We start from the raw sequence: 26,040 nt of genomic DNA on the forward strand, positions 1-26,040 counted from the left end.
CTTGGTTATATTGTAGACTATGCTAGCAAGGACCTGCTCCTCTGCTTCTAAAATCCTTCACTGGTCCTTGCTGGAAGGGCGGGACAAAGCCTGCTCATTTAATGATAGGGCAGGAGGCTCTGGTTAAAATGTGGAAGGGAAAACCTCTTGTCTGTCTGTTTGTAGTATTAACTGCAGTCTGTGCTGTTTGCTGTTGCTATTTGGGCTTTCCCTAAAAGTTGAGTCACTCATGGAAACCTACCACGTGCTATGCAGATGCCATTGCCCTGAAGAGGGTACCTGCCTCCCGAAAGGGGATGGTTAGCAAGGCTTCACCCCAGAACATGAAAATACAGCCCTGAGGAATTTAAGGTTGTGCTGTAAAACTTCAACTGGTTCGTTTAAAGCTCTTTAAAATAAGCAAGTCCGTGCTGAAGATCTTTTATACAAAAGACAAAGAATGACAATAGATGTTTGGTCTCTAATGCTGGCAAGTCAAAGGGAATTAACATTGTAATAGCATGGCTGCCAGCCCTCACTGCCTTCTATTCATCAGCAAAACCATCCCTCTGGAAATGGGTTATTCTCCAAGACTTTACTCAGCTTAGAGGAAAGCAGCAGCAAAGATGTCCTGCCTGAAGCTGCAGAGGCAGGAAGGTGTTGTAAGCCAGAGACCTGAAGGGCTGTGGGTCTGCTTTCTGGTATGGGGCCATTGCTCTGGCTGTTGGATGGGGCAAGTCCTCGGCTCGGGGCAGGGGGTGCGTGAGACACCCCTTTCTCTGCAGTGCCATGCAGCCTTGTCTCTGGGAGCAGCCCCAGCTCCTCGCTGGCAGCCGTTAGCCCTTGTAATTCAGGATTTGGGGCATTTGCTCTGTAGTCTATGACAACTTAGTAGTTGACTACTGAAGTGCCCCCATGAGCAGGTAGGGATGGGCTTTCACCTCCTCTGCTGTACTTCCCCAAGCTCTGCTACCGATCCTACAGCACCAAAGGCCAAGTTTGGGTCCTCCTTGGCTGGAAGGTCTGTGGGAGGGGGGAGTTGTGCAGCTGTGGACAGCTCGCCTCTTGCATAGGGAACTTGCCTGCTGTGATTGCTCAGGCAGCCTTTCAGGGGCTGAGTGCCCTGGCCCTTTCTTTGGGAGTTTGCACTGATTGTAGCGATTTCAAGCCTTGTCAGGCACTGAAGCTTTGCACTGACCTTGCAGGTGGCTATTTCACCCTCTTTGGTGGAGTAAAGGCTCGTTTGTCACTGCTGTTTGCAAGGTCTCTGACTCCAAATTTACAGCTATAGATACCTGGGATGTATTGATGACATACCCTTCTGTTAGATGCTTCAAACACACCCTTTAGTCCCCAGGATTGTCTCTGATCCACTCCCTGCCCTGCTGTTGCGCTCGCTCGGAGCCTCTCAAACACCCTCCACAAACTTGCTCTCTCCCGTGAGTGCCAGCTATCTAAAACTGTGCTATACACAGCACCAGCAAAATATCTCCTAACGCCCGGGGCACATCATGCATCGCATAATAGCTGTGTGGGCAAAGCCTCCCAGGGCTGCACACAGTGTGCCGATCCCGTTGGCCAACGTAGGAGGCATCTGCTGTGTCTCTTAGAAACTTCCCAGCTGGCAGGGGTGTGCTGGGTGGGTGGATCGCTTGTGTTCCCTCCTGTGACCGGGGGCCAGCCTGCAGCATGGCTTTCTGATCACTCACCACTACTCTGGAAAGGGATTTTCAAAGACCACCTTTCCTTGAGAGCTTCTCCTCCTCTTTGTTATTCTCTGTGGCAACTTTCTGGCTTTAGCCCAGAGCTAACCCAGCCACGCTGTGCGCTTGCAGGCTGCTGCATTTGGCTCACCTGGGGATTTGCAGCCTTCAGAGCTGCAGAGCTGGGAGCCAGAGCTAGGAATAATTCTGGGGAGCTGCAGTATTGCTAAAACTGAGCTGGTGTAAGTTTATCTTGTCTTTCCTGCCTTCCTCTCCCAGGCCTCTGTGTTTGCTCTTGGTACCCTGGGGGGTGGGATTGCACCATCATTTCTGCAAGGCTGGTAGCAGAACTTCCATGTGTGTGCTGGTTGTGGTTGCTTCACCTGGTGGGGAGTTTCTCTGGGCTCACAGATCCTCTGCTTCCCTGCCACCTTTGCAAAGTAAGTGGTTGCCCAGCTGGTCTCAACAGGGGCAGAAACCTAAAGCTTCAGCCCATTTTTAGTGGCTTCCTCTTTATACATGCCCTTATTGTATGTAATTGCTATAATAACCTGTTTATGCTCCTGGTGAGAGTCAGTTCTTTGCTTTTCCCTCCTTTGTTTTGTAAGGTCGGGCAACAGAAACAAGATGAAATGTTACAGAATCACTAATTTCCTCCTTTTGAAGTTGAGGCTGGTTGAAAGGACGGAAGATAAAAAGAGGAATTCTTGGGACCCAGCAGGGTCTGCAGGGCTAGTGCAGGATCAGGCCGGCGTACCTGGCAGCCAGGCTTTGCAAATTCCTTGGATACCTGTGAAACAGCGCAGGTAACACCCTCAAAGGCATGTCTGAGAGCAGGGCTTTTTTTTGGCTGGCAAACAAGGCCTCTCCTTGCTCAATATAACCCTCTAGGGAACTCTTGGACCAATTAAGATTTAATTTAAGGGGCTGACGGCCACTGAAAGCTTTTTTCCCTTTGGGGGATCATGAGTGCCTGGTGCTGATGGTATGGTGCTTTGGCAGGAACATGGCAGGGGGTGGCACAGGAGGTTGTGGTGTCAGCCCCCTCCCTTTGCTGCTGTGCTTCCCTGCTGTCTTGGTCCCTCTCAAGCCCTAAGTGTTTAATTACCAGCTGGAATCAGGTTTCTCCAGCATTTGGCAAGGCTGTGGCAACTGGGAGAGGGGTGGTTAATTAAGCAGCCTGTTGGTCTTTGCTTTTGCTGGCTGGGAGCTTGCTCTCCTCACAGGGATGTTAAAATCCTATGGGAAGGAGAGAGGGAGGAATATTCACAGCCAGCAAATAAGTTAAAGAACAGCTCAGGCTGGCCACCCAGCTGGTGTGAGTATATTAAACGCTCACATCATGTCATCTTAGTGCCAGCAGTGGCCTAATCTTAACGGCTTCATCAGCAAGGCGGATCGGAGCTCCCACCACAGCATGGGAAGAGATTGTGTCTGATTATCTGCTGGGGGGTGGGGGTCGGATCTGAATTGCTCCCGCTGGTCCCTTGTCTATTCTTGCCTCCTTGGGGAGGAGTAATTTTTCTTTTCAGAATTGGTGGGGGAAAAAGCTGACAGAGGAGGAAAAGTCGCTTGAGGGTTTCCATGTCAGACCTGGGTCTGAGCACCAGAAATAAGGCAAACAGTTCCAAGGAGGAAAGTTAAATTCATTTTAGGAGCTGCTTGGGAGGGGGCTATGAAGAGGGAATTACTTTTTTTAACTTGCTTTTAATCCTTACCTTGTGCTTAAAACTTTAGTATATTCAGGATAAATGACTTCGCCACTTCATGGATTTGCTGCAAAATACAATGTCACGGCACCATGTTGAAGCACGGTTCAGGTTTTGCAGGGTGGAAGAATTGAAGGGTGCTGTGGGCTGGGAGGACACTGTTGTGTGTTCTGGTATTGCTGGACAATCTGGACTTGTCCCCAAAACTGGCCATCCTGCCTGGCTTGGAGGGCAAAGGCCCATGTTGTGACCAAGGGTCCTAAGCCTGCTCCACTGCTGCTTAGCTCCAAGCTCATTCCTTTCCTGCCTGGAGCCTCAAGACCAGCTGGAAATGGGAAAGTGCCTCTGCTGCAAAAGGGCTGTGTGAGGAGTAGAGGGACAGGAGACCATGACTCACTGCCACCATGGGAATTATTGTCCCCTGTGATCCTGCTGTGATTAAGTGCCACAGTGGGTGGAGGGGAGGAAAGGGTGTGATGGAAGATTCTTTTTTTTTTTTTTTTTTTTTTAAGAAGGTCGTTTGAGTCAGAGCTGACAAAAATCAGGAGGTTTAAAGAAACATGAATGGCTGGCTTCCTGCCAGGGCCTGACATCTTCCTTGCATGAAGGTGAACCCAGGCCAGCCCTTCCAGAGATGTTTATGGATAGTTGGTGCTTTATGATAAACTCTGGAGAGGAATGCTTGCAGTCATGCAAGAGCAGGAGCTTCGTGCCAGTGCTTGCTTGAGGTTAATTACTGCAATGAGAAGGTGACTGGATAGCATCCCCCGTCTCCCCCCATATTCCCAGAGTCTGCTAGCCCCGGTGACACTAGAGAACAGCAGAATTTCCGACTGAAGCTTTGCAGGGAGTTTTGAGTTACACCCCAAAGGTATTTACTTCGGCAATGCCACGCAGAGGGCACGCAGCCTCATCTACACACTGGTCGCTGGCAAGAAACACTTATGTCCATTCACCTGCCACTGAGGAAAGAGATACCTCCTCCTTTGGAGAGCTCCAGGCTGTTACTGCTTAAAATGCAGCTCCCTTAAGGGTTAGAAAGAAAAAAAAAACCCATTGCATTCATTGGTAACTCATGAAGATAGAAAGGAAATGGAAAGGAAATGAAAAGGATTGTGAGCTGAGCTCCCGAGCCAGTCTGAAGGTGTGTTTTGTAGTCCCTGTAAGATGTGTCTGGGCAAGGGAGTAGATCAGTAGCTTACCGGGTGCCTTGAGAAGTACCTCTTGAGTTTTCCGGTAATTACGGTGCGATCTGCCAAAGTTACCATTTTTTCTGGCCTCTGTTGAAGTTAATCAACTTAGGCTTGCCAGGCTCCTCTAGCTTCACAGTAAAGGTGTTCATTGGCACAATACACACTGGACGCTTCAGTCCTTGGCCATCAGGCCGTTATTCTTTCAGTGTGAAACTTCTCTCAAAAGGAGGTAGGTGTTTTTCCTGTGGTGGATTTCCAGGGCATAAACCTACTTCCTTTCCCTCTTGCACTGCAAGCGTGGCCCCTCGGGACTGGCTTTGCACAACGGTTAGACGTGCAGGATGCTTGCAGGTTCTGCGAATGTGGCTGAATGCCTGACTTGCATGAACACGTCAATCCTTTTTGTGTGAACTGATTTCTTGTTAATGAATATTAAATTCCTATTCATCCTTGGTAGATCTGGGCTGGGTTCTGTAGGTGAAAATGCCACCTGGCCTAATGCTAAATGAACACTGTTGAACCAGAGCATAATACCTTGTGTGTCACAGTGCTCTGAAAGCTTCTTCCACCTCAGTTTCTAGCCTCCCATTTATTTTCATTTAATTGAAACGGTAATGGAAGCTGCTGGTAGAGATCTTCAGGAGCCCTCTTTGAAAGGCAGCTGGAAGGAAAGACTTGCAAACTGGTGGGCTGAGGCTTACCTCTCTGTCCCCAGCAAAAGCCTTCAGCACACAGATGAATCTGATGTTTATTCCCTGGCTTGCTTAATTGAAAAATCCTTCTTGGTGAGTAAACTCATGAAATCCCAAGAGAAAGCCCATGGTGGTTCTCGACTGGAGCTGTTGTCCTAGTGGCTGCTTTCCCTAGGCTTGGTGTGGGATAGGGGTGATGGTCATCCAAGAAGAATTTTCAGCTGAAAACTACTTAAATTTCTCCCTTCTTTCACCTTTTTCCTTTTGCACCTTGGTTTCAGTTGCTGTGAGAGGTCTTACCGCCTCTGGGTGATGTAGCTGCTGTTGATGTTTCCCTCTGAGGCATCCTTGTTCATTCTTGCTAAACACAGAGGGAAACTTGAAGTGAGTCTCTTCGTTTCCTTCCTCTTGGTGGGGGATGTCTTCTGCATCATTTTCCCCAGCACACATAGCTGGGAAATTCACAGCTTCCAGGCCACAGGTTGCCTTGTCTGTCTGGCATGTGTTTTTCACTGAGCGTTGCAAGAATGGGTGAAGATTTAAGGTTTTTTGTATGTAGTTTTTACTTAATTTCTCTTACTGTGAGGACTACTTGGTCTTCGCTGTGCTTGGGCACCAGTGTGGGAAAGGGTAGTAGGAGGGCTTAGTGACATTTATTGTGAGCTTTTGCACCTTAAGTAAAGGGCTGGGGCGTAAAATCTCTAACAAAGACATTCTTTCTCCAAATTGTTCTCTAGCTCTTGGAGCAAAAGCAGTATTAAAAATAAAGCATGTTAAGCAGGCTGAGCGGAAATCCTTTTTGCTCTCAACAGCTGAGCCTACAGTCTCTTCTCTTGTGTAGAGTCCTCTGCAATTGCCATAAAATGCTCCAAAAGTAGATCAAGATCTCTGTTTGTCTGTTTACAGGCTTCAGAATCCTAGTTCCCTGATGTGAAATGGCCTGTGGCTCCCCTTTAACTACAGAGCCTGTTCAGTGCTGCTGTATTTCAACGTGACTGTCAAGTGGAAGTGGGGTGCATATTTGTAGTGCTTCTCTGGAAAAAGCAGAAAAGGTGTGACTGTGAGAGAGTTCACAGCACTGGGAGCTGGCGCAGAGCCCAGGTGTATGGATCTTCTCTTCCGTCCCAATATATTCTCCCCTTTATTGTTTGAAAAAACTTAGCTTTTGAAGACTGTCCTGTTTTCTTCAAAGTTGCAGTTCCCCTGACCCAGACCAGCAGCTGCTTGGGTATTTTTTTTTTTGCATTGTTTTTTTTGTGTGTGTGTGCTGATAAGGGGAGATTTTTGCCTTTGCTTGCCCCTTCTCAATCTTTTTGTGCTTTCTGCCAGCTCCCACTGGATTCCTGTCTCCAATGGCTGTGCAGGAGCCACTCAGGTGAGCAGGAAGGGAGTGCCTGATTGTTAATCAAGTGGGGATCTGTCTCCTCTGGCAGCAAGAGCAGACCCATCCTCTGCTTTTCAAAGAGCCTTGCCAAGTTGAATGCCAAGTTCACTTCTCCAGCATCCAGAGCAGCCAAGGCTGAGACTTCTTTCCTCTATATTACTGCTGTTATTGGTTGCTGTAAGGGAAAAGATGTGCAGAATATCAGTTTAGGGAAATCACAGATGACACACGAATTTTAATTGTATGTTATGTTTACTTAAGTCATGAACCAGTACTGCTTAAAATCAGTTTTCCAGGGCTGCAATGAGTAGATGGTATTTCACTTGTAACATTTGATTCCCAAAAGACTTGCCATGCCTCATGTCTGCCAGGCTGTGAGCACTGAGAAGAGAAGGCTCCCAGCGGAGCACGGTGCTCTGGGCAGATCACTCAGCATCGTGGCACCTTTTGTGGCCTCCAAGGAGGGTGTTTCTGCCTGTCCTTTACATCGTGTACAAATGACCCTTGTGCTTGAACAGCTTAATCTCCCCAGAGGCTGTGCTTGCTCTGCCTAGACCTGAACCAGCTCCCGAGAATTCAGGTGTTAAAATAAGCCTCAGCCTCCCCCCCTCCCAGAACAGCTCTGGGTAATGACTGATGAAAGGATAATTGCTCTGTTTCTAAAAAGTGCATGCAAGATTTCCACTGTAATTTCTCCTTAGCTATTGTTGCCTATTTTTAATTTTGGTGTGATGAGAAATGAGGAGGCTGCTGATGAGGTCTCCTGCCATGGAGCTCCCTCTTCCCTCCAGGCTGCCTGTTCCTGCTCAACTCCTTGGGATTCTTCAAAGATTAGGAGAAAGCCTCGGGGCGAGCACGAGCTGGGGAGAGGTCAGGAGAGCTGCAAGCTGGCGTATGGGAGGCTTTAGTTTGTAATGAATAGCTGGAAGGCAAGCCTTGTAATTTCTTGCTGTTCTCCTGGAAAGTGTCTGCTTGGCTGGGCTGGTAAACAAGAGCGTGCCTTGAATCTGGTGTGAATGTGTGCAGATACGTGTGCTCCAGGGGTCAGCTTTGGCCTGTTTGTGGTTGTATCAGGCAAGTTAAAACAGACCAGGACCATCTAGGACAGGCCTCTGTTTACTGGAGAGTTGTGTTTTCCTACTTCAGACAGGTGTTACAGAGAGCATTTTGTGAAGGTCAGTGTACCCAGTGGAACCGGAGAGGTTCACAGCTCTGACGTGGAGTGTGCTGGCATCCAAGTAAGTGGGTGAGCACTTTCTGCAGTTTGGCTTGTCCCATCTCCAAAATGGGAATACTGCTTCTATCTCCATCATTTTGTGTGCACAGCCTGTGTACTGGAGCCTGCACAGCACCAGACTGAGTACAGAATCGTTTGCAGAAGAGAATGATTTCTTGAGTCAAGCCCCCAGGACAGCTCGTGGCTTGGCCCTGTGCAGCCCTTCTCTTCTGTCCGTCGTCTTCCTCCAGCAAGTGACAGCATCCCTTACCACTGCAGCACGTGCTTTGCTGTCCATGAACTCCTGCCCTGAACACACACCTGAGTGCATGCTGCTGAAGCCAAGGGCTGTGAGCCTGGAGGTGCTGCCAGTCCTGCTCTTTGTGTGACCCATGCATGGGCTGGGAGACATGCTCATCCTGTGGCGTTGCACGGTCGGTTCAGTTCTTGATGCTTGTGCTGATCACAATGAGAAACCCCTCAAGTGGGCTGTTCCTGCTTCCTGGGGCAGCTTTCTGGGAGCCATTCTTGCCTTCCACAGCTCTGGCACAGCTATGTCCTGGCTCAGATCCACCAGTCTGGCAGGGAGGATGCGAAATACACTTCTGATCATCTGCCTAGTTGGCTTCTCTGCTCTTTCAAGCCTGTTCTAGCCCCCCGCACCTTTCTTTTGATGCGTTACCAAGCCTGGCTCAGCCCTGCTTTCATCTCTGCCTTATCCTTTTATTATAGTCATAAACGTGGGCCTCCGGGCTGTGCCCAGCCTTGATCCTCAGCCGTTTCCTGTTTTCTGGATTCAGTGCTCTTCAAATTCCAGACCTCCCCTCCTATGTGTGATGCCAAGCAGTGCAATAAATACTACACTGCTTCCCATTTGATGGAAAATAAAAGGCAGACCAGTAGGAGGATACAAGGTGAGAGGTGCACGCCCGGTGTGATGGGATGGAAGAGTCTTTCTAAATGGCTTATGAGTAGACTCAAGATCAGTGGCAGCTAATTAGGGAAATGTGGTCTATTCACACAGACCTGGTAACTGAGTTTTTGCTTCTGGAAGTGTGCTGAGGGGATCGTTAGAGAGAAGAGATTGGAACAGGGATTTGTCATACTGGGAGATCCAGGGAGGAGGACAGGCCTTGAGAGTGGCACATGGATGACTCTGCACAAGGTGAGGACAGCGCAGTGGTTTGCGGCTACTTTGGTCACCAGAGACTCTGACAAGGATGGGAGGAATGACTTTGTGCTTCGTGGAAGGACTTCCCAAGTATGACTATAAAAAAGGTCTTTGTTAACATGAGGTCACTGCTAATGGAAGATGGGTCTGGATGGTGCCAGCTCCCGTTTGTGCAGCACAGGAAGAAACGGTGCCTGTTTCCTCCAGGCATCCCAACCTGGCCCTGTGAACACTGTTTTGGAAAGGCAGCCACCCAGAGATAGGGAGAACAGAGGTCGGGCTGTTCACGTAGTTTGGGGACTCAGCATCAACTTCCCTTCTCAGTCCTCTTCTGAGATAGTTTGTTATGTTGTCTAGGTGGACTGGATATCACCTACTTGATGTCAGCAAGGGTGTGTAGCAAACTGCCTGCCAGCATGGTGCTGCCACTGCTAGGATGCCAGGTGGCTCTGGAGCAGCAGGGATGGGGACATGCTTCTTCCTGACAGGTCTGCTCAGAGGTGACAGCCTCTGGCAGAGATGACGAGCAGGTAACGGGGGCCAGCAATTGCTGCTGCAACAAGACTTGCTGGGGCTTGTTGGTCAGAGCTCCTGGAGGACAGTGTTAGGATGGTAGTTTGACTGTCTCGTCCTTCCCTCCATCAAGTAACAAAACATTCATGGGAGATGCGAGTCTCCTGGATGTGGCAGGAAGCGTCATACCTCTTGTTCCCAGCCACATCTACCTTGAGAAGCTCTGACTCTCTGCTAACAGGGTTAAATTAGCTGAGCTCCTGTTGCAGGGGTATGTTTGCTGGTGTTGCATGGTGTACATGGTTAGCTGGAAGTTAGAACAGTTTCCATTAGAATAAGTTGCCTTTATCCTAGAAGATTTGCATATCGTTGATGGCTTTTACCATTGCACCTATGTGTGCTGAAAACTGTATCTTTGACGGAGCAGATTTACTGGCAAAGCCTGTGTGTATAACTTGGCTCTGGTTGGTGTGCTGTGCCTGAGAATACTTTTGTATCTTCTGCTTGGCGTCCTGAGTCTTTTCAGTGATAAGACTCATGCAGTGACAAGCGAACAGCCAAACCCTTGAGATTTGCCACAATTTTCCACACATGCATTTAGTTGCTCTTTCCCGTTTCTTTCTTTGCCTGCTTTGATACAGAGCTCTCCCTCACACACACATGCTCAGCTGAGCTCTATTTATGGGTTCCTACAAGTTCCCGTCACTGTGGATCGGAGCATGCCCTGTGACCAGAAAACAGTTGGCATGCTGCTGTAGGCATCTCTTGGATCTAGTTAAATGCATATGATGCCAAGCCCTGATGGGAAGGGGAAAAGAATGGCTTTCTGGTATTTGCACATAGTTGCCGACTGTAAACACAGACTCATGACTGCAAACAGAAATCTGTATTACTGGCTTCATAGTGACTTCACTGTTGTTGTCCTGGCTGTTTGCTAAAGCTGTTCCTTAATCCTTTTCCAGGCTTTTACAAAGTCTGCATCCACTCCAGGCTTTTACAAAGTCTGCATCCACTCCAGGCTTAGTGGGTATGAAGATTTTGGCTGGACTCCAGGGTGGGTTTTGTTTTTTCTTTCTTTACCAGTCATTGCTTTCTGCCTTGGAGTAGGCTTGCTTCAAGTCTCTGTAAATGGGACTGTAAATACAAGGGGGTTCTTGGGGGATTGTGAGTACAAAACCCGTGTTCTTCTGAGCCTTGTATGTCTGAACAGCAGCAAGAAGTGTCGCGCAAACGTTGTAGCTGTGGATCTCTGATGGTGTTAGCAGTGGCATTGGGAATGTTAATCCTGCTGCGGCCCTGGTATGCGCTGCTGTTGGGTCAGCTAACCCAGCTCTGAATGGCAGTGTCATGGTGGGGAAACTTGCTGACGAATGCTAACATAGTCGTGGCTATAACACAGATTTTTAGAAGAATAAACCTGCTTGCACGTGTCGGGTTTGGCTTTGTTGAAATCTGCTAACAACTATAGCTTTAAACGCAGTGTTGTCAAGGCTTGCAGTAACCATGCAGAAGAATTAGAGGAGCGATGTTGCCGAAATGTCTGGAAGCTTGGTTCAGTTGGGCTTGGTGCAGGTAGCTAATGCATGGTGCAAGGGAGACTCTCTTCCTGTTGGAGCTGGGTCTTCTCTGTATGTGTGGGACTTGGAGCTGCTGCCTGACGGTGGTCCAGGAAGGGACCTTCCAAAACTGCTTGACCCTGGGAATGGACAAGGTGGAAGTAAGAAAGACAGGGAATGGAGAGCAGAAAGGAACTGGCATTTGCCATATCCTAGAACTGGGTTCAGAAGCAGACAGAAATAAGGTGTCAGAGCTGGAACGTCCGTATCCTCTTCCAAATCGAACAGAGGAAGGATTTAGGTATCCTGCTCTTGGGTGCCAGAGGGCTTGGGACTCCTTTGAGGTCTGTGTGAGTCATTCATCTTTGGCATTTGGCCATTTAAAATGAAAAGCCTTTCAGTGGCTTTGGTGGCAAGCTGAGACCTCTCACTTTGTGCCAATTTTTAGCTAATTCATCCTCTTCCGTTTCCTTCCCTTCCTCACCCTTCCCATGCGCACAGGTTTGCAACAGGATATCCATTCCATTCAAGGGAATGGGGGAAATACTTGCTTGTAGTGTGGCCAGTTGCCAAGGTTGCTTTGTTCTCCTTGTTGCTGAAAGGACGGCCCAAGGAAACCCTTGGAGCTAAAGCTGGCATGTGACTTGGAGTGGATTTCCTGCAGCTCTGGAAGTGAAATGCATGACATTGGGATTTTTTTTTTTTTCCCCAATATCCCATAAATGCAAGGAAAGAGAAGACCTGGGTGGGCTACAGACAGGCTGGGTCTGAAATCCTCTCTTTGATGGGAAATTGCTGTGTCATAGCCATACAAGTTGTCCCTTGTCAAGGTTGAAATCGGTCTTTGGGTTTTTTTATGTGAATTAAGAGCTGAGCTTGCAACAGGCCTGGGTTTTCTAGGAGAATTCAGTTGTGTGGTTAAGAAGATGGTTGCCCCTGCACCATTCAGCATGTTGTAGCTGATGACTCTTCTTGGTGACACCCAAGTCCTGCCATGATTGCAGGAGGCCTCTTAGTAACAAATTCAGAGCTGGAATGATGGTGGCAAGAAAAGTAGTGAATTGCAGTGTCTGTGTTTTAACTCCTTGGTATGACCAAAGCAATGATGTCCAGGGCTCTGGGGTGATGGGGTTATGGGCTATATGCAGAGGGTGAGACAGCTCTTCCTTGGTGAAGCAGGTAGTGCAGCGGGCTGGTGCCTGGGCTGATGCTTTAACACCTTGCTCTGCCCACTGTGCCCAGATTTGAAGATTTGACTTCTGTTTGTCATAGTAGGTCAGGTGGCATTTATCTGTGTGCATGCTGTGTTGCGGTGGGATTGTTACATTGCCACCCCAGGCACCCCAGAAAGCTCTGGGAACTTCAGAGACATCTAATTCACTGTTGACCACAGAAAGAGCAGGAGCTGTTTGAAGTCTCATCCAGTGTCTAAAGCACAAAATCCTATTTGTATCCTATGGAAAGGGACTTGAGTGTTTCTTTTTTCAGCCCATGATTTAGCCAAGGGCTTCCTGAATAAACTTAGCAAATCAGCAAGGCTTTGTCAGTAGTGAAAAGGGTCTTACTATAGCTCTTTTATAGTATTTTTTTTTATTATTTTTAGTACTGCAGGGCCTAGAATGTCTGGTTATGGAGCAGGTCCCGGATTTGTATGCTTTGGAGAGCCCGTCCCAACAAGCTTGTGGTCCTAGCTGATGTAGCTGTGCTTGTAAAACTCTGGGTGTAAACCATCCTGCAAGCTGTCTAAAGCAGAGACAAATACTCTTTTGTCTGGCTTTTCCATTTCACTTGTAAACTGGCCCAGGAACTCCTAAGAATATTTAAATGGTCTTGTACAGTGAACCTGGATTGATATTACTTGCTGTAACTTAACTTGTAGAATGTACAGTTGGGCACATTTGTTTGCTCTGGATGGTAGGAATGTCCTCTTGAAAACGTGCTATGCTTTGGTAAGTATGAATAGAGGGTTTTTCCACCCCCGTCTCCAGGTTTCTGAAGGCCAAAGTCTTGAAACAGCTTAGGCTGCTAAAGCTGTGCTGATAAGATATGCAGCAAATGTGCTTGAGAGCCCAATGTAGGAACAGAAATGACTAAGCTGTTTGCTTTCCCCTTAACAGTGTGAAAACTTCATATGTCTTATTAAGGAGCCTGGGGAATTGTATGCTTAGAGTAAGGGCTACATCGAAATATTATTCCTGGCTTACGTTATCCCTGGGGCTGGCAGCTGAAATGCTTGGTTCAGATTTACTAGGTAGGAGACTGGAGCTGGTTTGGACTCTGCAGAGCCCCAGTTGTTGCAGTTTTGTTTCTAGCAGGCTCCCTCCAGCTCTCCGAGCTTGGTGCAAAGATGGGATTGTCTCTTTATACAGCAAGTCCTGTGTTGTTTGGAGATGTGATTTTTCTATCCAGTTAATTCCTTATTTTCTTCCCCCACCACTTGGTTGCTAGCCTTCTTCAGCCAATGAGCCAAGTTATCCCAAACAATTTTGGTAGCAGGCTGTGCAGCTGTTAGAAGAGCATGTTGGGAGCTTTTGGCGAGGCTGAGTTCATACCACCGTCAGCTCAGCTCAGAGGAGGATGCTGCTCTACACTCTCTGTTTTACAACAGTGTTCTTCTCCCAGTCCAGCACCCCATCTCTACCACCGTGTTTGTGATCCAGAGCGCAGCTTGAATTCACACCATGAGCACAAGGACTGGAGACTGTTCCCTGGAGGTGATCAGACTGCACAAAGAAATCACGAGTCAGTTGTCTGTTCCCTTTAATGTGAGCAAAGGACAGATGTGGGCCTCCTGCACTGACAAATGCAGCTGCGAATCCAGCCTTCAACAGCACGTGCTGCTCGCCCAAGCCATGGTGAAGGCAGGTGCTGTAGCCTGCTCAGCAGAGAAGCAGGTCTGCTTCCAGGGAGGGGTGGATGGGTGCTGCAGGCAAGACCCATGTGGCTTTGCTTCCCTCTTTGCTGCTTTTTCCCTGAAATGCTTGAGTGGTTACCCCAGGCCATGGGCCAGAGGAGTAGGGCACTCATTTGAGCTGTGGGGCCCCTCTATGCACATGCTGGGCCGCTCTGACATCCATGAGGCATCTGCAGAGAGCCACTTCCATGGAAGGTCAGTTGGACATACTTCATCAGACTGTGGTGCCGTGAGAATGACAATGCAGCTATTGCTTAAAAACTTGGTTTTAACCTCCCAAGTAAATGACATACCTGTGCTGTTCCCCCACCCTGGACACATGCCATTGCACATGCCCTTCCTTCTTTCAGAAGTGGTCTTTTTCAGTGGTGTGTGCTTACACACCCAGACCTTTTATCTCCACTAAATCACAGCTTTCTTAAGTTCTTGTGTTTTCTGTAGCACTCCCCTTATCTCTGTTCCTTCCCAGGGCTGGGCAGTGGGAGCAGGGAAGCAGGAGGGGCTGAACAAGCTGTAAATGCATGTTTGCCCTGCAGTGATGCTCTATGGCTTACAGCAACAGGCAAGACTGAGAGCAATAGGAGCACCTGTAGGACAGTTGGGTTTTTCCAAATTGCTGGGCAGTTGGGCTTTCTGCAAGGCAATTTTTTTTTTTCTTTTTTTCTAGGGTCTGAGCCAGTAGGATTTGCAGCATGGTTGTGAAGCACAAAGTTGCAGTTTCTCGTGTGGATGTCAGCTCATGGAAAGGGGCTGAAAACTGGCTTGAAGGTGTTGCTGTCAAGTATCTGTATGGTCTTGTCTCGGCTCTGTCCCCTTGTCTCTGCCTTGTCCTTCTTTCCAACCATCAGAATAAGAATACTGGGAAGAGCTTTCAGTGATTCCAGGCAGACTGTGGGACCAGTAAGCATATGCACTTTTGCAGCCTAGGGTGCTCTGGGTGCTGGGACAGGGCTCTACTGTCCATGCAGTCAGTGGCTCCAGCCAAGACGGGGCTGGGCAGCCCCACGCACTCTGCTCTGCCTTCCAGTTGCATGGAACGCTGTCTACGATGGTGTGGCTGGTGTCCTGCCCAGCTCGTGAAATGACTAATTCCGATGAGAAGTATTGTGGTTGCATCGACATTTTCTTTCCCTTTCCTACAGTAAGCATTCAGCAGTGGCTTCACAGCATGCAAACACCCCCTGGTAGCCCCCAGGCTCTGGATCAACCTTGCGTGTGTGTGTGCATGTGCAGGTGCATGTGTGCATGCCGGTGTGTGTCCATATGCGTGTATATGCTGTTGCCCTCTTGTGGTTGAACCTGCAGAAAAGACTGTGGGTTTTATGGCTGCCCCTTGCAAGGACTTCTTACTTGCTTGTTGGCCCTTTGAGTTGGAGAGTGCCAAGTCTGAGCTCTGCTTCCCAAGAGGTTTGTTTTCTCTATGGGGGTTTATGATCCATAGTGAAGGGCAGCAATTCCACAACTCAAACGACCTTTGCCCATTCTGTAGCCAGAGCTGAAGGTTTGGGGCATGGCACCAAGAGTTGCATCTTCACGTGCTGTTTTGGGGGAAACCTGTGGAACATGGGTGTGTCTGGATGAGGTATGATGCCTGCTGTGATGCAAGCAGTTGCGTGGATGTACATATCCTTTGAATAATTGGTTTTGCTCCGTTTATAAGGCATCTGACCTTTCTTTTTCTAAGGCTTTCAACAAGCCAATTTACAGTCTTCGAAGGGACCACCCAGAGTCTGGTTTCATGGCCAGCAGAGGGGGAAGGGAGGGAACTCTTCAAAGAGCAGAGGAGTTGAAATTACTACTGCAGTCTGTATATTGATTTCATGAACCGTGAGGCTCAACGTCAGATGCCAGTCTGCTTCACTGTGATCTTAGCAGAATGTGACCCCTGTCCCTCAGCAACAGAGGTATGGAGGCGATCACATTTCCCCAGGCAGATCCGATTTCTGGAGGCCATCAGGGCTATGTACCTTGTGCCTGGGAACGGTGCTGGGAGGCATTGCAGGGGAGGCTTTAGCTGCGCTGGTAGACACACCATCTAGTATAAACACCCACCACAACAGCTTTGGAGACAAGTGCCAAACAGTGTGGATTGCTTGTAGCTACCCTGTTTGCATGAATGGCTTTGCCTCCCCTCCTTTGAAGATGATGATTCTCTTTGAAAACAGGAGATCAAGAATCTGGTGTCAAACAAGTTGAAAGACACGATTTACAAATATTTATCCTGGGAAATATTTATAAGTCTCCCTTTGGGAGCAGAGCTGTACAGTATAGTGGCCTCCCTTGGACTGCAAAGTATAGCTATCTAACAGCTCGTGAGCCAAACCCACTCAGGTTAGCATTCATCCTGCTGAGGGATACTGCTTCTTCCCAACAGCCACTTATTATTGACCCCACGACATTTATGTCGCTGTTATACATGGCGCTGTATTCAATGCTAAATTGGACTCGCAAGGTCCCTGCCTCCAGAAGAACCATAAGTGTTCAGCAAAGGATAGAAGTTAAATGGCTGCTCTCTGCAGCTTCTCTAAAGGTGTTTTGGGATACTCGTATCAGGTTGTTAAAAGCTTCTCGTTAATCTCCTAGTAGGATGACATGCTACCGCAATGCTACTGCCGATTCCAAAATAAAAGCCTTGTGTCTTTGATGATCAGCAGTGGTGCGGGGTAGCATGCACCTCCCCGCGTGCGGTTGCTTGCTGCCCCTTTCACTGTCCCTGCCCGAACAGGAGAGCAAATCCTGGAGCCTGATGGAGATAAGCTGCCTGTGCCTGTGGTGCTCGTGGTCCTACTCCTCTCCAGTGAGGACACGCACCGGGTGTTCAGGGCACGCTGAGTTTGTAATCCTGGGCTTATGCTGTAGCCATAACTAATATTTGAATTGCGGTCCTTTTTTCTTGCATTGAGGGGTAGTAAATCCCGCCCCGGTGATGCTGTTTTCTGGGCAGGGATTTCTGCAGTGGTGGGACCGCTCAGTTATCATGTGCCTATACCACTGGGAAGGAGGAAACACGAGATGGCTGCCATGCAGACTTGGACGCTGTCTTTGGTGCCAGTGCTGGAAACGCTTTGGGGTTTATTTTCCACACGTCCCAATGTCCGTGTCTCACGTCAGCAGTGAGACCTGGTGCGGTTCAGCATTCCTGCCCCGCGTGCCTCAGTGTCCCCAAGGCTGGGACAGGATGCGAGTGCATTCGTGGCGTAGCTGCCCTGGGTCGGATTGCTGAAAGGGAGGGGGGGTGACAGGTGCATTGCTGGCAGCATGGCCGGGTGCTGCAGCGCAGCTCCCTGCGAATAGAAACTGCCCGGATTTGAAACTAGGTCAGAAGCATGACCTGAAACACACCGCTGGGCTTGAGGAGTTTTGGGCTGTGACTCTTCCTCCAGTCCCTGGCTGCTGGGGACTGTGCATGTCTCATCGGCCAGAAATTTGGTGTTAAAGCTGTGAGCAGGTGGATCAGTGCAGCTTCTGGCTTGACGCTGTCTGAGAAGAAGCGCTTACTGGAGTAATGTTGTTTGTAGTTGGTGTCGTCTTTGTGTGCTGGTACCTTTCTGACCAGGATAGCTAGAGGTGTGTTGAAAGCGTCAGTCCTCAGCTAAGTGAAGCTGTTGCTGCTGACGGACAAGCCCAGCTCAAATGCAAGACCCACTTTCTGCAGTGATGCACCTCCCAGGCAGCCCTGGGGCAGGTCAGAGAAAAGCAGGGCTCTACAGTAAGCAAAGCAAAGCAGCTGCAGATGTCTGAGCTGCGGGAGCCACTGGGGCTCGAGACCAGAGCGACCGCACGTGTCCGCAGCGTGCTTCGTCTTAATGCGTTGTTTATTTGATGTCCTGTTTGTTCTGGCAAAGCCTGATTGCCTGCTGAGATAGATAACTGAATGCTGGAAAACAGCATGAGCTAACTGTGTTTCTCAAAAAGAAATGTCTTGTATTGGCCAGAAGCGGCTTTTCTCCCAGTGGCTGGTACATGGCAGCCAGGGATCCAGTAAGGGAGGGGGGGAATCTCTTTGCCTGTCCCCAAGGCAGGGGAGGTGGCAGACTTCATTTTGGAAGTGCCTTTGGTGTCCAGGGAAGAGGCAACAAACCCAGACAAAGGCTTTGGGCTTCAGTTGCCCCACAGCTATGGGAGACAGAGCACATTGGATGGGGTCCATGGCAAGGCTTCGACTCTGGATTGTGCCTTCCCTTTTCCCTTGTATCTGCTGCTGGTCCTTTGAGGGGTGTCCAGTGCTTTTGGCAGTCTCCGCTACACAGCCAGCACGCAGGATACAGCCGTGGTGGGGACAGTCAGCAGCCTGCCCCAGAGGGACTGCCTTCTATCCCACCACATGGCGAGCTATTAATTTCCTGTTATTAGTTACAATAACACAGCACGTATTTAAAAACAACCCCACATTAGTCCTCCCTCCAAAAGAATTCGAACCTGTCATGAAATTTAGAGGAGAAACATTTTCCCAGACAGCCTGTCCAAAGCAGAGCATTTCTATTCTCACCAGCTGCTCGCGCTTCTGGGAAAAGCAATCGGTGCATCCAACAGCAGGGCTTTCCTGGAGGTGCGGGGGCAAGAAGCACTGTCCTGGGGAGTACCCATCTGGCATGACCTGCTGTAGCCTCCCCAGCAGAGGTGCCTAGAGAGGAGGCAGGTTTGGGCAGCCTGGCACGAGCTTTAAGTTGTTGTGGATTCAGACATGATGAAGGGCAAGGGGTCAGCAAATAACGCATAGCCCCGCTCCTTCCTCCAATGGCTCAACACCGCTGCTCTGCAATGTTTAATCAGTGACTGGCTCCAGACCTTGGGGTACACTCAGGGTGCAGAGAGCGATGGTGTAACAGCAGACAAAGAATAGGGGTTCCTTGGTTTTTTAGCGTGAGTATCTGGCCTGAACAAAGCAGTATTTTGCATGCATGCTTGCAAGTGTGTGTGCTGGTTGGCATTTCTTCTGCTGCGTTCATGCCGACTTGGGCTGGAGGAGCTGGTCCCAGGGACAGCTTGAAGCTTGTTGGGTACACCTGGGGGGGTGGAGGGGGGCTCGCTTGCCATCCCCGGGCAGAGGAACACCTTAGCCCAGAGTGTATCAGCTGAAGAGATGTAGGGTGGAGATTAAAGAATTCTCTGATATTTCAGTGGCTGATGGAAACCATACTGAAAATCTCTGCCTGGAGGAGTTGCTGCATTTCATTAAAAAGCAGCCTCTTTTCATCCTACTGGAGTCGAGCTGCCAGGGGCAGACAGAAAACAAGTTGTTGATATCACACTCGCGGTATGATCTTATCGGCTCCTGCCTGTGAATTGTGACCAAGTTTAATTGACTCTTTCCCCAGGTTGGTTTGGGAGGGTTCTTCTTCCTCAGCAAATGAGTTTTCCAGATGCTTACTTCAAAGAAAAAAAAAAAAAACAACTTAGGGATTTTCTTTGGCCACCTTTCCAGCTTCCAGCTGTTAAGTACTGGAAATGTGTTCTTCATTATGTCCGAGAGAGAAATGTTTCTTTCTTCTGATTGGGGTGGCAATAAATATTTCAAAACGTAATATGCTGTAGACAAGTGAGTTAGTATCATTTGTTTTCCGCACAGCAGCGTGCAGCAGGCCAAGCCGGCTGCAGTGGGGAGCGAATGCCAGCGTGATGAATGGGCCAGGGAGTTGCTGTGGTCTTGCCTCAATACATCAGCTGTCCCCAGGCTGTGCACAGTTGCTTTATTTGGGTATAGATTCAATAACCAAGTGTCTGGTTCTGCCTTCAGGCAGCTTTGCATTAATTAAAAAATAAATAAATAAAGCAGAAATCATTAGCAATCCTTAGCAGCCTGTTTGCATTAACCTTCCAGCGCTACCACTTTCAGCAAACGCTGCTACCTTCGCAGCACATCACCAGTCTACAACTCCTTTCTCCTTGTCTGACCCCAGAGCAGTCAAGTTCTGGAGTGAGCCTGGTGAGCCAGTGATGGGGCTATTTTGAATTAAGAGGAGGAGGGGTGAATTCCAGCGTTGGAGTATTGCCTCCTCTGCCAGTGTTGGCTTTGCTCTTAGCAAGGATGCTCCAGCTTGCATGCTTCTAGTGATCTTGGCCAGGCCAGCATGGCCAGGGCACTTCCAGAAATAGAAGGGTTGCAGGGCACCACCTTGCACTTACTCTGGCTAATCTTAGGTAATTAAGTTGCTGAAGTTTGGCACATAGTTTCCCTCTTTGGTCAAGAAGGTGCGTGGAGTTAGAGGAGAGAAATTCAGGCGTCTGCAAGAGTTGCTGTCTGTAGTAGCTGCGCCCAGCTGGGGCTCCTACTGAGATGATGACGCCAGGGACTGCAATGACAGCATCTAGATCTGAGGGGATCCTCTTGGAAAGACAGAGGTGGAGAGAGAGGGCTGTCACTGATGGTTAACAGCAACCCACGATCTAAATCAGCTCATGAAAGTGGTGTTGTAATCAGGGTGCATCCATGAATAAGCTCTTGGGGCAGAACAGCAGTGGCTGATGCTGTAGATGATAATTTGTGGTGTGAGAGGAAAATATGAAAATTTTGCTATGGCCTAATTGAAATTCAAATGAGTATGAGCCAGCATGAGCCCCAACTGGGAGATGAGATGATTGAAAGAGAAAGAACAGAGCTGGAAAATGGAACTGAAGTATTTCTCGGACAGGGAAGGAAGGAGCAGCCCAGCAGGCAGGAAGGTGGTTGAGCCACAGAGCTGAGGTTTCTCCCAGGTCTCTGATGCGGTCCCTGTTCTGCAGCTGGGATGGACGGCTCTCGTGCAGCCCATGTGTTGTTTGGGGACGTAAGGAGGCACAGATTCCCATGTGGGAATGGATGTGAATGCTGCCTGTAGAGTGGGGTGAGTTACTAAATGTTTGTGTTGTAACTGCCATCTCTGCAAAGGCTAACTTGTAGCCATTGTGCTCTCTCCTGCCTATGTACCTTTAAAGATGTCTCCATTTTTGTTTCTCTGCTGTTTTATATGGTAGCAGCCCAAAGCTAACATGAAAAGCAGGATGTGAGTGGACTTTTCAGACATTCTAGACCTTCATTCCCAATGTGGGAAATGCTTTAAAATATCTGTTTTGCCCACAAAGACTGCAGCATATTTTTCCTTTTTAAATAATGTTTAATAAGAACTTTTTTAAAAGAATTAAAATACCGATGAAAGCAGGAGGGCATAAGCCAAACATTAAGAAAAAACCCTTGAGGATAAAATGAGTTTGTGAGCAATTTGGTATTGCACTCTGTGGGAATTGGACTAGATCTGTGAAGTCTTCCCGGATATCCCTACATAATTTGGAGCCCTAAAAATAACACAAAACTTGAATAGCCTGGATGACCTCAAAGCCGCTTTGCAAGAAACTTGCAATGTAGCCAAAGTAGGTGAACACCCTGTAGCACATCTAGGTTTCAGAAACCCCTGATGAGGCAGTTGGAGGATTGCTAATTGGTTACTGGTCTTCGTTAGCATCAGGCTTTGATGGGTAGGGCTCCTGAGTTTGCTGCTGTGATGAGCAAATAGTGATGGGGGACAGTGGCCTCTTTTGGAAATGTGAAGCAAGTCTAAAGGGTCCAATTAAGTCAGTCCCAGGGAGGGCTGTTTCACAGAAGACAGCAGCCCTTGCTGCCACCGGCTGTGCTGGCAGGGAGCCCGCTGCAGTGATTTATTTTGGGGCTCTGCTGTTGCACGAGCCCTAGTGCTGACCCACTGGGCTGCGCGGCTTAGCGGAGGAGATGCAAGCGTATGCAAAAAGGTACTTACAATGGAGGTCTGGTTTGAAACAAAGCAGCCAATTTCCTTTCACCACAGACAAGCCTTATCTCGGGAGATTACGTTTGTCTTGAATGGAGCCTCTGGTGTCATAACCGCGCTCTTCCTGGACAGATACGGGCTTGCGCAAAAATCCCATAGTGGCAGGCTGGGCTCTGGTTGTGGCTGTGACTCATGAGCCCTGGCCTATGTGGGAGGTGCTGTGACCAGGGAGTTTGGGGCTTTTTGGTTTGGGTTTTTTGGGGTTTTTTTGTTTTTGTTTTTAAAAAAAAAAAAAACAAACCAAAAACGGCGGAGGAGTAGAGCTGCAGGGCTTGTCCTGCATATTGCTGAGTGGGGCAGCTCAGGTGCCTTTCAAGGCATCTTGTCGGTGCCCAATTGCTGCTGCGGGTCTGTGCCCCTGCAGGCATGTGCATCCTGCTGGGCTATCGAGGGAGAGGGCTGCCTGCCACTGGGATCCGTCTTGCTGGTCTGACAGGCATGGAGATTTCTCCCAGTAGTCATAAATGCATGTTGTCCATAGACAAGGTCTTTTCTGGGACATGGTCTCCTCAGCCAGACAGAGAATGTTGTTTTCTCTAGCTCCTTGGAAACACTTCTCAGTGCACTCTCACAAATACAACTGCTACATGATTTTTGTCCTAAAAGTGTTGCAACACAGGTTGCGGACAGGCTGCTTAATTAGTCCATCGTACCCAGGAGTAGACCATGTTTTACGCTCCTGGCACAAACGTAGCTGAGATGTGTTTGCCTTTTCCCCTCTTCTCATGAACCCAGCGGATGCTGCCTAGCTTCACATTAGTGATCAGCTGCAGATAGGTCTGTCTGGTTTGACCTGCGCTTTACCAAGCTGCGCTTAAGGCACTGTGGGAATTTCATAGTTATCCTGTCCTCCTCAGCTGGGGAAGATTGTTTCTCCTCATCTCTGCATGCAAAACCCCATCCTGCCTCTGCAAGTGTGCTGGATAGCCAAAGGTTTGGACTGGTGTATATATATGCTTGATATTTTTACTTTTTCCCCTGTTCTTCTGTGATGCTAAGTGTTCTTTTTGAAGCTGGGACAGGAAGAGGCTAGAGATAAGATGACAATAAAAGGCTGCAGTAAACCCTGCAAGCAGAGATAATGCACTTCAGAGAATACGGGTGACCTGGCAGACTGGAAAGTTAAAGGAAATCTAAACTTCTTGCCAGTCAGGATGCTTAACTTTTCTCACCAACTGCTTTGCACAGCCAGCTTGGCTTGTGATTTACCTGAAACAGCTTCTAGTATAACTTGGGCTACCTGTTAAATACAAGTTAGTTATGTTCAGAGCTGTATGACATCATGTATATTACTTCACTGAATTTTTATGTTTTTTTATCTTAGTCCATTTAAAGGATTTTGCTCTTATGCCTGGCCTAAATCACAAGGTCTCTCATGTACCCTCCTCAGCTTTTCCTCCCCTGCATTTTTGTTCCACGAATCCATCTTGTGATGTCTGACACCTCTACAAAGAGGAGAAATTCATCACTGTGCATTTTGTCTTGATTTTCCAGCCTCCCACCCCAGCTTGTTGGGAAGTCAGTGTTGTATCATTAGGGATTTGTTCACCCAATGGAGAGAGGTCTCCTGCCTGTGTGCATTGCAGGTTTTTTTCTCTAACTGCCTGAGTTTGGGAGGTGTTGAAGGCAGAGTGATGACGGGGAGATACAATGAGCCACAGGAACTGGTTGCAGGGTCATGCTGGCTCCGCAGGGTTTAAGACACTTTCAAACAAAAATCTTTTCTTGAAGGATGGTTTTAAAAATTGCTGAGCATTACATCTCACAGGAGCTTGAGAGAGAGCCTGGGCTATCTACCTTCCTGCTCAGTTTGGACCCAAACTGCGAGCCAAGCAGACTCTCCTTTCTGACTGTGCCAATTTCTTAGCTTGGCTTGAAATGCCTTCAGGGGTTCTGCATTGGTAGGCACCCTGTCTTTATTGGGGTATAATTTAACCACAAACGGTGTTCACTGAGCTTAGACGTCAGCAGTACAATGTAGGTGCCACATACTGTGCCATACAGTGATTTACTTCAGCACTCCCAAGCTGATCTTCAGTGGCCCACACTGTTTCCATAGAGAAATTGTGCAAAAATTGATGGCCGTGCAGTGCTGCTGCTGCTTTTTAATTGTGGAACAGAAGAAATGAAGTGGTATGAAAGGTCAGACCAGATTTCTCAGTGTGGAGCTGTTTGCTGTTCGGAGGAAGTTGAGGAATTTTGGCCCAGTGCATGCTGAAATTCCTCCTTGGTTGTGTGGGAGCTTTGGCTTGGGGGAGGCAGCTCTGCTCGCAAATCCATTGAGGCTTCGCCTAGACTTTTATTTATAAGGACACAAACACTTTGCATCTTGCGAGCTGTATTGTGCCTGCCTGAGTGGCCTGCAAGAGTGGGAATCAGAGGAGCTGTGCAGAAGGGCCCCTCTGCTCTCCCCAGCCTCTTCCCAGGAAGGTTCACGGAGAACAGGCTGCCGCATGGGCAGAGCCTGCAGGACCCGAGTACACCAGAGGCTTTGAGCTGTGCTGGACTGCAGACCTGCACTTTCTGACAGCTGTGCCCCTACATCTGGGTCTGGAATGTGCCATGTTTTAATGACTTGCTTTTGTTGCGATTGCTGCCAAAGTCACGGATTCCTTCTATATTTTTTAAAAGCAAACAATCTGTGATTGCGGACACTTTATTCTCTGTACCTCAGCATGCTTGCAGCTGGGTGAACAGTTAACCAAATTAACTGAGAGCTGTTAAATTATACTCAGAGGAAATGAGAAAGATGAGGAGCAGTGCTGAGCTCTGACTGGCAAACTCTTGGTGAAATCCTCTCATGGTGACGTTGTCCTTGGCTGGTAGAGGGATGAACATGGTCTTTTAATGGGATTCTTTCTTTTCCTCTTGCTCAAGGCCATAGTTTCTACCCTGTTAGACTGCATGTTGATAAACAGGAGGTACCAGGCGGGGCCATCGTTACTAAAAGTATTACAACTCTTGACTTCAAGCCCATTCTGTCTGTGTCCCAGGAGTGGAAGCCCAGGGAGAGGCCTTGCAGACTGTATCTACAGCTGATGGGACAGTTTGGCAGTATGTAGGGCCTGGGATGGGCTCTCCTCCCAGCCGTGCTAGTGCTTGCTGCGCAGAGATGGTCAGTCACTGGGGAAGAAAAGAGGGACAGGTTTTTCTCTAAAGTTGGACCTTCTCTCCTCTGCATAGCAAGAAGTAATGGATAGATGGGGTTTTTTTAGCCATGTGGGGAGAGGTTGTGGCATCGTACCATGCCATCCTCTCCTTCGTACATGTGTATTGTCTGTTTTTACAAGTCTTCCTTCACAACCAGTTGATGTTCTTGAAATACCAGTGTAAGATTGTCTCTGAGCAAAGGCAGCATTGGGGTGAGCTGCTCTTGAGGGAGGTTGTCCATGTGAACAGGAGCATTGGAGAATGACCCAGACGGATGCAGAGTGAAGTGGACTTAAAAGGTTTATTTGCAGAGCAGTGTCATGCTGGAGCTCACTGTGAGGCACTGAGCCCTTCGTCTGGGCATGGAGACCAGCCATGTCCTCCCAGGTGAGATTTGCTCGTTGTCTAAGATTTGCCATGGGAGGGCAGGGCACTCCAAGGAGGTTGTTTTTTTTTTTTTTCCCATTAGCCTCTTGAAGTCTAGTTGACATTAAAAACTGAGTCAGTTCTTTCCCATTAATTACAAAAAAAAATATACTCTCCCTACGTGTGAACTGACAGCTGCCTGAAGAGACTGCTGCTTCTTGCTGTCTCAAATAACTGCTGCCAGATTACATCCCTCAAGTCGTGCTTTTTCTTAGCAATTTCAGATTTAGGATGCAAGCACACCAGTTAGTATTAGCAAGCAGGAACTCCCTGATTTTTCCATTTATAGAAAAGCGCATTTTTCTGTATGTTTTGGGATTACTAGAGTTTTTGCTGGTATAGTTTTCATTTTGCTAAAATTAATTGCAAACTCCTGTTAGTTCAAGGGAGGAGAATTAAGGCAATGGACCAAGGACCTTTGAAAATCAGCCTAGAGAACAATGTGTTGTGGGTTTTTTTTTCTGCTCGAAGCCATCATCACGTAGGTGGCTGGATTTATTTAGCTGTCTGAATTTGAGTGATGTCAGTTAAATTCCTCTACAATACCAAGCGTTTTTGGGGCATCTGCTCATTGCTGACTTATCTACATGAAGCTACTTGCAGGCAGTTTGGCTTCTTTGCTTCTGCACATCAGACAGCACAAGCACATGTTA

The 26,040-nt window shown here is 48.4% G+C and overlaps 1 protein-coding gene across 2 annotated transcripts in view; it reads left to right on the forward strand.

Annotated features, from left to right (window-relative positions):
- Window positions 1-26,040, forward strand: part of LAMA5 (laminin subunit alpha 5) — a 96,911-nt gene that overhangs the window by 6,639 nt on the left and 64,232 nt on the right. The window lies entirely within an intron of this gene.

The sequence above is a fragment of the Haliaeetus albicilla genome, chromosome 2 (genome assembly GCF_947461875.1).
Source record: "Haliaeetus albicilla chromosome 2, bHalAlb1.1, whole genome shotgun sequence".
NCBI lineage: Eukaryota > Metazoa > Chordata > Aves > Accipitriformes > Accipitridae > Haliaeetus > Haliaeetus albicilla.